The sequence below is a fragment of the Microchirus variegatus genome (genome assembly GCF_963457635.1).
Source record: "Microchirus variegatus genome assembly, chromosome: 4".
Lineage (NCBI taxonomy): Eukaryota > Metazoa > Chordata > Actinopteri > Pleuronectiformes > Soleidae > Microchirus > Microchirus variegatus.
Genome location: NC_139805.1, coordinates 593,874 through 611,646, shown reverse-complemented (window position 1 = coordinate 611,646; position 17,773 = coordinate 593,874). Strand labels below are relative to the sequence as shown.

The 17,773-nt window shown below is 39.0% G+C and overlaps 1 protein-coding gene across 3 annotated transcripts in view; it reads left to right on the top strand.

Moving 5' to 3' along the window:
- Positions 1-237: 237 nt before the first annotated feature.
- tfeb (transcription factor EB) overlaps positions 238-17,773 on the top strand; it is a 33,659-nt gene continuing 16,123 nt past the window's right edge. Inside the window, exons 1-2 of one of the 3 annotated variants that reach the window (XM_083888126.1) lie at positions 238-479; positions 13,401-13,492. The gene's annotated coding sequence lies outside the window, so the exon portion shown is untranslated. Of the gene's footprint in view, positions 480-11,488; positions 11,588-13,400; positions 13,493-17,773 lie in introns of those variants that run through there. The other 2 variants (XM_083888125.1, XM_083888127.1) reach the window with 2 other exon arrangements.

The window sequence follows — 17,773 nt, the reverse complement described above, 5'->3', positions numbered from 1 at the left end:
ATTACTGTTAATAATAATTGTTTTATTGTGATACATTTATTGGATAATAAACGTGTGTGACCCACTGCGTTTGTTGTCAACACGCATTGCCTCATCGTCCCAAAATACCCCAGTGAGTCGCGCGGGTATTAGAGAACTACATTACCCACAAGCCCCTCTGCTCCCTCCCATTGGCGGTGGCACAGGTGACCACGGACGCCCTCGAGTTGTGACAACATCACGACGGACAAAACGAAAACAAATTAGCGTCCGAGCTTCTCGTGGCGACACAAGTCGCTGTGGTGTCGTGTCTGTGGAGAAAAAACACTGGAAACGTGTAAAAACACACGAGTGTTTTACTGAAGCACGAGTGGTTTCGTCCTTCACCGACAGTGAGTGACAGCTCACCGTGATCAAAGACGCCGCAGAGAAAAGCAGACACGCACTTTAAAAAAAAACAAAAGTTGAAGTCGACTCTTTACTTGTGACCTTCAGAGCTGGTAAGTGATATTTCACCACCGACACTGACTTTTACCTTCCGCTAAAACACTTAACACAGTTGGAAACACAAACAGTGTGAACTACGAGTGCGTCTTTTCCCACTTTTATGATTTGTTTGTCTAAAACCAATTGCTATTACAACACAATTATGCCTCGTTATTTGTAGCATCACTATCCTAAAAATGCTTCCAACGTAGTTAGACAACGGGGTTATTTCTGCCTGTGTCAAACGTTTATCCTTATTACATTTTAAATTTAGACTATACGCGTCTTAAATCACGGTTTTTAATGTATCCAGCTTGTGATAAGTTTATCAGAAGTTATCAAGGAAACATTCAAGATAAGATAAACATATACTTGAATGTCATGTAGGGACACATGTGACTTCAACAGTAGCACATAAAGAAAACAAACACATAAAACCACCTAGTATGTATTTCTATATGTTTGTCTTCAGTCACACACACTTGTATTCACTTATATGATATTTGACTCATATATTTGACTCGATTTCCTCTCGTCCTAACATAACGTGATATAAAATACTTTGATAATTCTTCTGTTTGCGTCGTGTTCAACAGGGAAACACTGGTTCTGACTCCTGGGTCCACCGAGTCTGACCCATAATGCACCTCTCTCCCTGTCCCTGTGCTCAGAGCTGCTCCTCTTGCCATTTATAAGCAGTAGACTGTCTGGTATCAGTAACAACACCTCAGCCCCACTGGTATGTTGCTATGTATAAGCTGTGACTGTAAATTGTACAGATTGTAATACAAGTGCTTTCATGGTGTCAATACTGATTTCCCCTTCGGTCATCTCTCTGAAGACATGGCTTATCTTAGCTTAGCTCATATATATATATATACGCTCACCGGCCCATTTATTAGGTACACAAGACTCCTAATAAAGTGGCAGTAGTGGCATCCACTGCTGTAGACCACCTGCGTCAAGGTTTGGTGAGCTGTGCTTTTCACAGGTGGTCTTATAATGATATATCATTTGGTTCAAAGAGAACTTCTACTCGCTGGATATTTTCTCTTTTCTCGACCATTCTGAAAACCCTAGAGATGTTGTACACAAATTCCCAGTATCAGTTTTAGAAACAGCCCATTTGTCACGGACATTTAGAGTCACTTAAATCAACGTTCTCCTCTCTTTCTGAGGCTCAGTTTGAACTTCAGTTTTGTTATCAAGCAGTTAGACAGGTGTACCTTATAAAATGGTAAATTGAGTGGTACATAATCAATGTGTGGGGTGGTTTGATTCCCGTCTCCACTAGTCTACCTGTGGATGTGGCCTTGGGCAAACACACTTAACCCCCATGTTGCTCCTGGTGGCTGTGCCAGCAGCATGTGGATGGATATTGAAGGTGTATGATAGAAAAAAGTGCTGGACATACATGCTCTGTATGAATGTGTGAGTGAATAAGTGAATGGACAAACTGTAGTGTAAGGGCCAATTCCAATTCCTATCTTAACCCTCAAGCTCAACCCTTATCTTAACTGGCCTCAAAACCAAGTGTTGAGGGTTATTTTGTCACTTAGAAATGGGACACCCCTTAAATGCAGATACGTCTTCAGACTGTAGGGGGCAGAATAACGTGAAAGCTGCGTCCAGTCTGTCAACTCCAAAAAAGAAGAAGAAGAAGAACACATTTACGTCACGATTATTTATTTATTATTTTATTTCAGTCAAGTTATTAGGTTGTCAGTTAGTTATAAGATGATACTCATACAAATATTCAGCTGACAGTTACCACACACCACGACTTATTGAAAAGTAAACCACACCGGCCGACTATTGACAAAAGATGGTAAAATAAAAATAAATGTTACGCAACAATGACGTCAGTAATCCATAATATGGGCCTAAACTAAGATAATACAATGGTTTTCATCATTTTTATATCTCTATTAACAAAGAAAATACTTCATTTGTATCGCACTCGCTTCACTGCTTTCGGCGCCATCTTTGTTATGTGAAAAAAACGCGCAATGCATTCTGGGTAGCCCTTGCTCCCAAGGGTGGTCTTGGAAAATCTCAATATTGAGGGCGATACAGCCCTTAAACTTGACCCTCAACTTAATTTTTCTGAGAATCAGGACAGCACTTTCACTAGAGGGAGAACATTTTTGAGATTGAGGATTAAGATTGAGGATTAAGCAAGGAATTGGAATTCACCCTCATCAAGACTCGAAAAGTGCTATATAAATACAGAAAAAAATGGTATGTCTAGATGAAGCCACGTGTTCTACGGAGGACGTCAAACTAAGCGATTCATTCCTTATAAATAATTATGTCTTTGAAGATTCACAATTTTAGTAGCGTGGTCCTGCTGCTGCTGTTGATGGTGTCAGTAAACACCAAAACACAACTTGGTCGTGAACCGGCAGCTTTTTTGTCCTGTTCTAATCAAGGTCAAATTTGATCCCCTCAATGGTTTTGACAGGCAGAACTACATGTTCCTGTAAAGTATGTGTGCCGACGCACTCGTAGCAAATGTTTGATATTAGACCCGGTTTGCTGACCACTGTGCCTCAAATCACATCACTCTGCAGAGAACACAGGTTCAAAGGTCTCACTAAGGCTTGACAGTTTGTAATTGTAATTTTCTGAGCTTACTGTTCTCTTTAATTTTGAGGACAGAAATTTCCCGTTCTAGTCATTCTAGTGGCAACAATGATGTGTTAGGAAAAGCTACGGTGACAACTGTATGAAGTAAGTCACCAGAAATAGAAGATCGAGACCTCAGCTATCCTAATAAACCAAGTATGTGATATTATTTATGGCACACATCATGGCAGGTGCACTGAGGCCACAGGGAACTGCAAGAAAACCAGAACAATATATGAACAAGTAGCAATAAAAGAGAAAAAGAATATTGACTGGGAATATTAAACGGGGTCAGTCGGTGTGTTTTTGCAACTATGGTTCAAACATTTCCCCCCAAATACAATAGTATTGATGCAGAATTTTGACACATGACTTATGTTATGTCATCATTGAATCACCACATAACTCGTCCTCTATTGTCTCCCTGTGCTGTGGTTTGTCCTCATCTGCCCAGCGATCATTTCTATGAACCTATGAATGAAACCGTTTCCGTTGTATAAACTGTTCCAAAGATACAGTGCTGTGCAATAGTCCCAGGTCATCATTATATGCATATAGCAATACTATAATGACAAAAGAGGATAATTATTGCTCAACCACTTTATTGGAACACTTCCATAAAATACTGGAAAGGTGTTTCTAGAAAAAAACCTGACGTGGAACCCTAATTAATGTTACTGGTAAAACCTGTGTTTGTCCTTAGGGTTGCAAAAGGGGAATTCCGGTTCCAGTTTGGGAATTTAGAAACATTCTTATTCGGAAAGTTTCTATTGGAATTTATGAGAATGAACTGGCTAAACTTTGGATCATTTTAAAGAAACTGTGTCATTTACAAATATAAACCCTTCTGTCATAAGCGGAGAAGCATGCAAATAGAGACAATTAAAACACATGATGCAGATTAATTAGTATATATACATATACATATATATATATATACATACATACATATATATGTATATATATATATATATAGCAACTATATATGAGTTCCCTACCTTCAATTTTGTACATTTCCAGATTATTTCTGTTAATTCCCAAGGAAAGTTTCCAATTTGACCTCTTATTTCATGTCAACCAATGTCTGTCGTGAAAAGGTCTATTACACCAGATTTATTAAAGACAAGCATGAGTTAAACTCATTGACATCTTGCTAATATATAAGACCAACTTGGAGTCACATTATATAAATCTAAATGCCAATCAGTGAATTTGACAGACATAAAAACAACAACGCTGATGTTGCCCTGAGATGTTTGCACAGCACTGAACATCTGCTCATCAGCAGCATTGGTATGTAGTTAAGGTGCAAACACTACCTGAATGTCAGGCTACCACATGTCAAACTGCTTTATTTAAATGATTTCCTCGCCATTTTTACCTGCGCTGTACTCATTTCCTGCACAGTGGTGAAGCACAGTCTGAAGAATGGGACTGATGCAGGGTTACTGGGTGCACTCACTTTAAAATGTCAGGGGTCAGTGAACACACTGAGCTGTTAGGTCACTGTCAGTAAGGTCAAAGGTCCACAGCTAGTATTTGGAGCAGCACTGACGCCCGGCAGCATGATTTTACTCACTGTCCCAATAGCACAGCTGCAACTTGCATAGATGTCCAACAAAGGAAAGCAGAGTCGAGTTTCACAGTAGAGGTGACCGCTTCCACTCACTGTGATAATTAAGAGTCTAATTAAAAAATGACTACTATTTCAAAGCCTTTCTCTTCCCTGGCCTGTGTTTACAGTCGTGTGCGTGTAGTAAATCACAAATCAATTTAATTCTTCTATTTTTGATTGTTATATCTTTGATGCAAGTTAAAAGATGGAATGCATACGTTGCATATGTTGAACACAATATCTTTAATGTATCATCTTGCCATAGGATCCAGAGTAATGCATTTTTATTTTTAGTAGTTAACATTGAACTTACCTTATACTAAATTATATCACAAATCAAATCGTCGCATTATCTAGCAGAAGAACAGCGAAATGTTTTTCCCAAATGATTCAGCCATCATTTAAATGTGTGACACAAAAACATCATCAACAGTCTCTGTCAATGATTATTGCAATAAAATGTCACATAGTTCAAAGTTGAGTTCAAGGTTGAGTTTTGCTCCTGAAAGACCAATTGTTGTTGTTGTTACTTTTAACCGAAAGCATCAAATACTTTTTCTTAAACTGACTTATTTTGTAAATCTGAGTCAAATTGTGTTTGTGCAACAGGCCTATTGGAGGTCTGCAACTAACCAGTATTTAGTTGTTTCATCAAGTACTTTCTTTGGTCCCTAAAGTGAAGAAAGAAAATTATATTGCCGTATTATACATTTATCTATGGAAGTAGTGTGTCTGTGCTGCTGCTGCTGTGTTCATGGAAACATATTGTGTGTTTTATATTTTCAGCCTCATTGGACTCATGTCTGCTTGGAAGTGTTGGCAATAGGGTTAATTTTCTTCAGGCAAACAGACACAGCAATACACACTCACTTATACAGGCACACAGGGCTCAGTGGATGTACTCTAGTGTGGTGGAGCATCAGGTGTGTGTTTACACAGCTTCATCCTTGTGCCATATGGACAGATCTCTCCTGACCTCAGCATTTTTCTTTCTCTTTTGTGACTTTGCCAGGAAATGTATGAGGAACTGTTCCTGCATTGTACCAGGCATTCCTTAAAATAGAAACAAAGAAAAACCAAAATTGTAAAACCAAAACAAAATATTGGTGAGTAACTGATGGACATTTTCTTGGCATGTGCTTTGGGACCACATGATTCATGGTCTATCAGAGATGAGTGTGGGTGGGACACTACAGGACATGTGCTGAATGTGTGACTCCACTTCCTCATCTTGCCTCCTTTACATGGTTTCATATCCTCTTTTCAATAACAGACAGTCCTGATGGTCTAATGCAGTTTTATCTTTTTGCTATTAAGAATGGTTTCTCAGCTGCATCTGTGAAACACACACGCACACATTCTTGTACTGCATTTTCAGTGAGGACACTCATAGACATTATGCATTCCTTAGACCTTTACCCAAACTGTAACTGTCACCACAAAATGCCAAACCCTTAACCTAACACATTAGTAGCCCTAACCGTTAACCCTTGAAGTCTTAATCCTCAAAAAGCCCTTTGAAGTTGTGAGGACCAGACAAAATGTCCTCACAAAGATAGATTTGAAACAGAATTTGTAATCTCAAGCACACACACACTCTGCAGCTGCTGCGTTGTGGACACTTTGCTTGTTAGTATGAACTGCAGGGGTTTGTCTTTACTTTGTCGTTGTTTCTCACTGCAGCTTAAGATCATTCAGACTTTATCTGTCCCTGAGTTATAGTTTCCGCTATAAAACATGTTGATGAGTCCACTTGGGGATTCTTTTTAGAAATATCGAGACCAATTGTACCCAAACAACAACACCCGTGTTATGATTGTGACAATATGCTTCACTAGACTTTATGCTGGGATCAGACACGAATTTCAAGTGATGTGTTTGTGGCACATTTCCAGTGTCAGAACAGAGATCAGGCGTCCAGGATGCTCCTCAACACCCCGACAAGAAGGCATGTTAAACTTGTTTCTATTTTTTCTGCCTCTTCTGATATCTCTTACGATGTGCTCATGGACGCTGACCAATAGTGCTGTGATGCGGCGAAACATATAGACATAAACATGGCAAAGAGGCAGAGGGATGTGGCTGCTGCTGTAGGGTGGAATCGTGACACCAAAGAATGTTGTTTTGTTAACCATTATTGACAACTCCTTGCTCCTTGTTGTGAATGATGATTGGCCGGGGTCATATTCGTAGTGTTTCCAGTCCGCCAAACAAGAATCCGTGCCACTGTGATTAATAATCTGACACGGTGACCATCGTGAAAGTCAAAAATATCATGTAGTCTGACCCCGGCATTAGGTGACAATAAACTACAAGACTCATCCATCATCCTAGGAATCATCAAACTTCTCTTTTTAAACTTTTTCTCTTAAAAAATAGAGCTTGTTTTTGGATTTGAAATGCTGACAATGTTTGTTAATGTTTTTATCGATAATTTCTCCCTCGTCTTTGATTCAATGTTAGGGTCAGACTGTTTGCGTCAGAAACAGTTTTAGACAAGAAAATGTAATAGAATGTATTTATTGTCATTGTACATGAACAGTAAATGCTTCAGGTACAACACAATTGCAGAAGGTGCAAATACAAAATAAATAAAATAAAATATAACTAACAAAAAAAATAGAATAAAATCTAAAAATAAGGTTAAATGTTTGCATAGAAAATCTTAATCTTATCTAAATGTTAATGCGTTTAATGATGCAGTCTGCATATGAGGTTTTTCTGTGTCTGTATAATGACAGACAGAAAAACCTTTGTTGGGATAATTGAACCAAAAACTGTCACCAATTGGTTAGAGCACAAGAAATTAATTAAAATTAATTGTTTGAACACACACACAGCTTAATGGCGTATTTCATTTAGTGCCATTGTTTTCCATTCTTCATGTTCTCTCTTTTAAAAACCTTATCTCATATTCATCTCTCTGTCAAAGAGGTCAATGTCAGCCACATCCTCCATAATTAGTGCTCATTTAGTTTCCTATTTGTCTACACTTTGAGGATGAAAGTTGGAGAAAGAGCGTCAGAACGAGGAACGATGAGGACAAAGTGAAAGGAATGTATTTTTTTGTGGTGGTTCAGGTTTGAATGTATGGCGGCTATAGTGAAATGACTTTTGTATATCTGTGTGTGTGTGTATGTGCACGCGCACGTGTGTGCGTGTTTCTTATCTACCAGGTCATCTCCCAAATGCCATTCATTCAGTCTCTCCACATGTGGTGACTCTCACCCATGCAAAAAGAAATGCTGCACGGCTGGTTGTCTCACTACTGAAGTGCTCTATCTCTGTACACTCTATATCCCAGGGTTTTTTTGTCATTTGTATTTGCAAAGTTATGGAAGAACAATACAAATTGTAATCTATAGTTCTTTTTTTCTTCTTTTTTTACTTGGTTAATATCATGAGATAGCAGGTGTTTATCATGAAAGCATCAGCTTATATGATGGATGTGTTACTTACAAGAGAAGACAGTGATTCACCACATACATTATTTTTCTATAAAACAAGTCTCAGTTAAAAATATTTTGAAAACAAAGGGGTAGGTAAAAGTAAATGTTAAAGTATCTAACGTTTATAATATGACAAACATGAGATACAAGTTCCAGACAGATCACAAACAAAAAACCACGGCGCAAAGAACAAATCGGGGAGCGCAAAGATTTATTTATTTCAAACAATAAAATACAATATTTTTGAATGATTAAATGGCTATTTTATTTGCTTCTTAAAGGTCCCATATTATGCAAAATCAACTTTTTAATCGTTTGAATACTTATATTTGGGACTCTGGAGGCCCTAACCAGTCACCAAAGGTTAGGGCCTGTCACAGGCATGTTCATTAGGACACCAGGGAACTACGTTCACTTGGAGAAATAGGCTATAATATGGGACCTTTAAAAAGTGTATCAATAACTTTTCTTGTATATTGACTCAGGTTGCAATGGGGCAGAAACTCTCAAGAACCTTGAGGATTTCACTTTGTTGTAGCAAGATATGATATGTCATACAGACAACATTTAAGAAAAACATACATTTATCTGCAAAATGTTTCTTTGAATGATGAAATGTCAGATATGCATTGTATTTCTAAAATCCTATCAATAACTTATTCCGTATATTGACGGCACTGATTGAGAGCCACAGGTTAACAAAGTGGTTCAAACTTTACTCCAAGATATCAACACAGTTGTTTGACACTTTCAATAGAGTTACAATGAGGGTCTATTTATGTAGTATTTGTTTGCAGCCTTCTTGCAACCATGGCAATGGTTGGAGTAAACGACAGGAGACTCGCCCGCCAGACAAGAAGAGAGTGTCTTAGGTGGTGTGTGTGTGTGTGTGTGCATTTGTGTGTGTGTGTGTGTGTGCGTGTGAGTGCACTTGCATGCTTGCTTGCGTGTGTGTGTTTAGGTCCAGCCTCCTCCATAGGCCATTGTCAAAAGGGAAAAGAGTACAAGTCTGCCTTGGTCAATGACTTCCCCTCCTACACATTTGCCATACGATTGGCCGGATGAGACAGGAACGCGGCTTTCTCAACCAATGGGCAGAGGGCCTGGGGGGGTCCTGCCCCTGGACCAAAATAACCCAGTAAATACACTGCAGGCACTATGAGAACTGGAGCTGTCCCACTGGTGAGTGCTTTGTGTACAAACAAGGGATGCTTGTCAGTCGGCGACTGCTGATCCCTGCTGGTCAGCCCAGTCCTCTGTGGTGATTGGTGCAACTAGCCGAGTGGCACACTGATATTAATGTTTCTGTTCCTGCTTTCATTGATACAGGATAGAGGGTTTGTTGGAGGTTATATATGGACACACATTATTAATTGGAGAAGCTACTGTACATGATGGACATTTGTGTGTGATCTCCACAGTGTATTTGTGTGGTGAGACCATATTTGTGACAACCTGTGTGTAATGCAGATTAACAGATGGCTCTTCTATTATTCTTGTTTAATGAGTGCAAAGTTACTCCGCGTTTCCTCTTAGTGGAGTTGTTTGGTACAATATGGTACTTATTTTTTGATTTCCCATTTAAAAATATCATCAAAATGTCCAGCCCCAACCATTCCATTCTTTGGCACCCTTCCCTTGGGGTACCAGAATAAAATGGTATGGTACATTCAGCTGATTGGGCGACAGAAAAACGTCATTCCCTTGTGATTGGTGTAAATATCCGATGGAAGTTGAGGCAGTCTATTCTCATACAAAGCTTAATGTCTTGTTGAGACAAACCAAGCAGGAAAAAAGAGCTGCTGGATGTCCGCCATTGTTGTCCTTTGTGTTGTCTGTTGTGTTTGGTGGTGTTGTTCGTTGTCATCGTACTGGCACGATGTCACGCTACGCGGCAGTGAAGCACTGCCCTGCCTACCAAGTAAAAGTATTGTTCTCAGTCGAAACGCAAGCCTGACCGTGGACATTTCCAATCCAAACTAGGGCTATTTTTTAAATCGCAGGATTTAAATATTTGTTACAGCCGAAATAATTGTCCTGACATATACACATCATATTCTACAGACTGAGTAAAAACATCTTTGTTTCTCACAGATCATAATCATTTAAAATGTGGTTTTCAAATGAAAATGAGAATAATGAAATAACCATTACCTCAGATAACGGGAATCATATCGCAATCACAGTGTCAGCCAAAAGAAATCGCCATTAGATATTTATTCAAAATTGTTCAGCCCTAGTCCAAACCAAACCATACCGTACCACTTTCCAGCTCAATGCACCTGTAATCTGCAATGGCTGCAATTAAAATGCTATTATTATTATTGTACCAATATTTAATTGAGTTAATTAATTTATTAATATTGATTAATATCTTTGAGTTCTAGGTTGATCTTGTGATGGTATCTTATGAGATAATGCTCCATCTTGTTTGAAATTTAATTTATATCACAGTAATATTGAATTAAATAGGGATGCACAATATATTTTGCTGATAGCTGATAGACCAGTTTATCAGGAGCGCTTGGGTCGACAACTAATACAATATATGAGGTAATTTATTCTGTTCTGCAGTGAAAATAACGGTTTGAACTCATTAGTTAAATCGATGGCCCTTGGTGTGTTTGTCGATATCTGGTAATGTGTTTTGAAGCCAATATCTACCGATATTGTGCCAATAATATGATCCTTGCAACACACTAAAGCACAGCTTAAAAACAATAGTATGTGTGCACTATGTAAGGAAAAGTATTGTGTGTTAACACTGAATGGGCACAGATTCACTATGATCATGGATGTGGTGTCATTTCCCTTCAGACATGGTGTCATCTGCTCAGTTCAATCTGTGTGGGTGTTTGTGTGGGAGTGCCGTTAAAGAAGTTAATATACTGATTCACTACCGTAGTTCAGAACAAGACGCACACAATGTCCTCGACGACGAATAAGGAATTGCCTCCAGGGACCAAGTGTGTTTGTTGCACACATTTCTGTAGAAGTACTGTGTGCAAATGTTGTTCACTGCTTCAGGAAAGAGGCTGGACTGAAGTTGTGGAGCCACATAAGAGAGAAAGAGACACAGGGATCTCCTTGTTGTTGCTCCAGACTACAACATTCAGATTAATTTAGGGGAAGAGGAATAGGAGGAGGAGGAGGAGGAGGAGGAGGAGGAGGAATAGGAAGCTGAGCTGGTAGTTTCAGGGAGAGAGGAAGGTGACTAATAGTGACTGTCACTCGGCCTACTGTAACTTTGGTGGTTGAGGGAGGAGTGGCTGCACAGCCACTGAACCGGCATATGTATGCAGTAGCTGGGTTAGTCAAGCCAGCAAACAGACTTCTGTCTCTGTCAGGGAGTGTATGTGTGTCAACACGTGGAGGAGCAGATATCTCTTGGAAACACCATGTTGTCTTTGGGATAGTTGGAGAGTTGCTGGTAAGAAAAAGTTCATACATACTGTATTACATGTATCAGTGTTTCTCACCACCAGGCTGTTGGACACTCGTCAGTCTGAGCTTTTGCACATGTTGAATTGCTACAGAACCAGACATTATACTGAACATATGAGTGTTTTAGGATCATGTAGAAGAACAAGCTCTGCTCAGTTCTGCTTATCACAGCATTGTGTATCGATGTATCATTGGTTAAGTGGAAGAACGGAGATGACACTGATTGTGTGGCAGTCTGGTGTGGAGACAATGACAATTGTTTGTTTGTATGCAATAAATGCATCTGCTTAAGCAATAGAAACTGTAAAATTATTTCACATTAAACGTTTAATTTATATTTTTTGTGATTAATTTTTTAAAGAATCGTATATTAAAATGTCTGCCAATAACAAAACAAACAAAGGTTTATATGCCGAGGACGTGGTTCAGCCATGGAGACTGTGTTGTGACAAACAGCTTGTGTTCTTTCCCTGCTGCCTGCAGAGGAAGTTGCTTCACTTAAGTTGAAGATGTGAAAATTGATTAAAGGAAAGGGGAAGTGCATTGCAGTCATTGTTGATGATGCTGGTGTTTTGTCTTTCCCATATGTCATTGTGTTAAAATCACTTTGTTGAGAAATGGCTGAATGTGTGTATGGATGTGTCAATTAAGTCAAATTATTTTCTCCGATGGAGTCAACACGCTCTCTGTGATCTGTAAAGCAGTGACCCAGGGGAAAGCAGGGCTGAGTGGACAGATTCATTCTGACCAACCAAGGGCCTCTCCATTTCAGCTATATTTAGACTGTATTTGGAAGGTGACAGGCATTGTGATTCAGTGTCAATGAGGTTTGCTGATTCATTCACATGACCTTCAGGAATCTTTGTTACTGTGGAGAAATGATGATGATGACGGCAAACTATGGCAAACGTTTTAGATGATACTGATTATTTTAGCAGTAAGCAAGTAGCTCATAGTGAAAAAAGACAAACGAAGAACTTCAGAACAAGCTGTCTTTAGTTGGAATACATTTTTGTCAATTATTATTTTTTCTTCACTGTATTTAGTCTTTGTCTAATCAAATTTTATTTTCATTTCATTTTATCAAACTAAAACGACTCGTGTCAAATGATATTGGAGTGTCAAAAAAACCTCAGACAACATGACAGCCAAAAATAACTGCAACAATCAAATGTATGTCATGAATAACAATTTTTTTCATAATCGATTAATTAAATTAATTAATCTCTATCAATTGAGTACTTGTTTGGGATGATGCAAAATGTTGATCGGTGTTTAACAAACCTGGAAATGATTACACATTATTCAGTGTTTTAATTATTTCTTTGTAATATGGGGCAAAGAAAACTGAAAGCTGAATTTTCTGAAATCTTGCCGACTGAGTAATTGATTATCAAAATAGTTGATGATTAATCTAGTAATGGAATAATAATCAACAAATCTAATAATTATTGCAGCCCCAGTTAAATGTGAAAGAACAAACAAGTGTAAGATGGTTAAATTGAAGAGTTTAACCTTCACACAGTTGTGAATATCCTCTCTCAGTACCTCTTACCACGCTCTGTTGCTTCCCTTGCTTCTGCTTCAGAAATTCACCTGCTGCTCCCCCTGTTTACACTCCACTGCTCCTCAGTTGCTTTTCCATAGTCACAACAATGCAAACACATTTACATCTACTCATCTATCAGTTTCATGTTTTATAATCAGTCATCCCTTTTTTCTTTGTTTTTGTCTGTCTCTCCCTTTTCCCTTTTTCTTTCTCCATCCGCCCATCCCTGCTTCATGACCTGTCCATGCAGATTGCCATCCACTTTGTCCAGTGTCCAGACATGTAGTCTGAAGCGTAAGCAGAGTGCATTCGTCTTTGTGAACTTTTTTCTTCCCAAAACAGGTAATTGTATGTGTGTGTGTGTGTGTGTGTGTATGTATGTTATTGTTTTTATCTGCCTTGTAAAATAGAAATATAATATTATTTCTAGAATCCTGAAATGACCTCATGTGACCTTCACACCCATGTACGCTGCAACCAAAGCTGCTACAATCCGATGCTAATATAATGCTAAGCACAGATATGAGGTGGTAACAGAAAGGGTTTTTTATATCTAGAGCAAGAACTGACCCAATAGAATACCAGTCCTGAGTGTATGAACATGAGCTGACTGTCTGTCTCTATCTGCATATTCGTGCCAAAGAGTGCAGTTCACTAAAGGATACAGCTGTGTGTGTGTGTGTGTGTGTAAGAGAGAGGGAGAGTGACACCAAAGAGGAAGGGTTAAGGACGCCATCATGCCTGTGAAGCCAGCGCTGACACATAATCCCACCAAACTTACTTGTTGAGTGTGCGTGGATGCAGTGGTTTAGGAATATTGACACTGTGTAGATCTGTTTACATGTTCTGAAAGAGTCTTCTCAAAAGCCAACAGACAGCGTAGAGCTGTAATACACATGCAAACGTACCCTTTTCTGTGCTCATGGCTCTGTCTCACCCCACCTACAATACACACACACACACACATATGCACACCATGGCTCTGGATGAACACTGAGTTCCTGGAAAGGAGAACAGAGAGCAGGGTTTTTTTTTAGTCATTAGTGTAGGCAAACATAGCTTAAAGCTGAAAGGGTGTCAATGTTTTTGTGCAGGGATGGAAAGGCTGTAGAAGAGCACAGTGCAGTGTGTCACATTTGAAACCTTTTTGATATCAACAAGGTGCAAACAATCTCTAAATTTGATAATCCATCTCACGATATCATGTACATGTAAGCATGTGATTAAAGGGCACACCAGGATACTGGAGTGTACCTGTGTGTTTATAATCAAGCTTTGTGTGTGCACACACACTCAGATACACTCAGGTATCCTTTATGTGTTCACACATGCAAAGCTTGAGTCTGTTAATTGTTATTGAAACACTTGCCATTTGTAAATAGGAACTCTTTACATTCGTATAGCTATTAATAAATAATGTTGCCTGGGGATTAAAAAAAAAAAACGTTTGTACTAGCGAGCTACTGTGCAGCTGATGCATCTGATATGTCCCAGCTCCTCCTGTCTGTCGTCTCGTCAAAGCTTCGCCCTTAAAACATACAGAACACACACTGACTGTCCTCACATCTCACTGTGACGACAGCATTGTTGATACTGACTACGTCATGTTTTGATCACCTGTAAGAGAACAAAACACTTTATAGGCATGGGCAGATTGCTGAGTGACAGGTACACCCGAGAATTAATATGCTTGGTTTGAGGCTACATTTACACTAGCTGGATATTTTTATAAACGGATGTTTTCTTCCCTCCGTTTTCCAAAATAACTTTGTGCACACATCGTTTCTGCTTATATTAAGCCGCATAAATATGCTCGAGAGCCATCATAACTACGCCAAGCCTGTGGGCGGCAGTGTAGGAAGAAGGGTAAAGCCATACAAGCCAATCGGAATCCTCATCGACAACAACAACGACTGATCTCTCACGCCACTCCTCCGAGACAATTCTCAAGGTTCTCCCGCCAGACAGCAGTCCGCCCAGGTCGGACCCAAAACCGTCGATGCTGACGGTGACGCGGTCTGGCTCATGACAGAAGAAGTTCTGAAATTGCTGACCTCCACGCCCTAATACATCTCTGCACCTCTAACTAATATAGGAGCTGTATTTGCAAATGCTTTTCTTAGTTTTTCTACGTTTACATGCAAACGTGAAAACGGGGTTTTCCTAAATCTCCACTTTTGCCTGAGTTTTTTAGAAAGAATCGTTTTCAGAGGCGAAATCGCCGTTTGTGTGTAAATGAAAGGCACAAACGCAGGGGAAAGATTTTAAAAATACACGTGCTAGTGTAAACGTAGCCTGAAAGTATTGTCTGTTTTTCCCAGATAAACTTATTTATTGATGGTTATATACTTTAACATTTTAGACATTTGTTATGATTTTAACTTACACTTGAATCTGAATCATTTTATGAACATTTTGAACATTTTATTTAAATTAAACTTATGCTTTTTCTCTTATTTACTCTATTGTCATAATCTATTCAATTCATGCAGATTTTTATTTACAATTTTTATGTCTAGTAATTTAACCCACAACCTTCCGGTTAAAAGACGACTCACTCTACCTACAATGAGATAAATGTTTCCTTACCAGTTGTTAGGGATTCATATCTTGATATTTCAGATGTTAATGCTCCATTAGGTTTTACTGTAACTAATACTGACAGAAAAAATTTAAGTAGATATTTTCCCCAAGTTGTTAAGCCCTAGTTAGGGTTAGAATTTAAGGATTAATCAAATTATGGACCAAATTATGGATCACTTTAGTGTGCTTTCGTGCCTTGCTTGTTCTGAAACAGGGGGTCGTTTCCCCCCTTGATCGGTTCTAATGGAATTGTGTAAACACAGCGATCGCACACCGTTCCAGCACAAATCAACCGGGATGAGACGGTGCCTCGAGAGGGTGGTCTCAGCTCAGTTGCAAACTAAGATTAAGATTAAGTGCAACAGGTGAAAGCACCCACGCCATGGCAAGTGTATTTTGTTTACATTTGTGTTTTTGTTGATGGCAGATGACAATACACAGGCCTTTGTCACATAGTATACACAGTGACTTTAATTGTGTGCATATTGTTGGCATGTACGTTTGTGACTAATCTGTAGCACAATCCAGAGTTGCCCTCTTGCCCTGGGCTTCCTCCGCTGTGCAGCCTCCTACTGGCTGTCAGTATTTGATGTGAAGGACCCGTGACATCACAGCGTTTGGCACACAATGGATCACTGTGTCCTCCTACTGCGTCACAGATGTTCACTCACACCACTGGATGCTAGGAAAGCTAATGTGGGAGACCATGCTGCTTGGTAGCAGTGTGTCACCATGCCATATCAGGAAGTGATATCCTGTCGTTGTGTATGCTTGTGTGTTAGTGTATTTATGCTATGTGTCATGGCTTAGTCAGCGCTAGAGGCTAATGGATGCATAAGTTACATGTTGAAATGTTATGTAACAATTATAGCTAAGATATCTAGTGTTTTTCCTTTCAAATAGGTGGGGTACTCATTTTTGAAACTGAAGGTTTGATGCAAATTGAAATTTACCGGGAATTTTCCTCTAGCAAGCTTTTCAAATTAAAATCCAAACTTCAAACGTCTTTACTCATATAAATATGCAACATTCAAACCCATGTGTGAGAGCCTAGAAAGTGGAAGTGTCTCTGTTAACCATCCAGATATTGTACTAAACTCTGCTACTGTTGTGCAATATAGAAGTAATGATGAGTAAGTGTGGTTACTTGACTCTGTGTCACATACAAAATCTGCAGTTGAGGATTGTTGATGTAGGCACATTTCATGGTTTTCACCTTCAGCATATAAAGCTGAAAGCATTGCTTAGACGTGTACAGTGGAATTTAATGTGGTTGGCTGAGCTCTGCTGTTAGGTTAGTTAGGTCAAATCAAGGTTATTTTAATTTATGCATGTGCAATGTATAACCTCAATGGAATTCCCAGTCTCCACAACAGACAGGTCTATCCTTAGACTCTGGACGCACAGAGCTCACATCACACCCCTCTCTCACTGGCATTCTTAATTTGCCCATTGAGTTTGCAGATGTAATCAGCCATTTGTCAGAATCTATGTATACGCTATGCAGCACCCCATCACAGTGAGTTAATGTATGCACACACTTGTTTGTCTATGTGGACGTTAAACACCCTGAAAGATGAAGTCACTATTGATTTCAGCAACAGAGCTTTTTTCTTCACAACTTCAGGCAGATATCCTAAATTCCCTTCTTTTCACGCAAAATGACTGCGCAGCTGGTCATCATCACTAGATGCTGACTCCACCTGTTTTATCCTGTAATGATTTTTTTCTGGTCCCTATAGTTTACCCTTTAACCCCAAGCCTCAAATTGTCTGTCTGGACTTGTCTTATTTTAACCATAAAAGGACAGAAAATGATCCTGTCACTAAGTGCATTTGCCCATTTTACCAGAATAACTTTCAACATCTGGCAGTTAATTACTCTTTAATGCATGTTAAAACAATACAAACAAAAAGTTGTATTAAAAAACAACAACAACAAAAGAAAACAAGTAGTTGTAGTTGTAGTTGAACACCAGATTTTGCGAGTTAAATTTGAAATTTGAAACTATAAAACATATTTTAAGTAAACAGGCCAAAA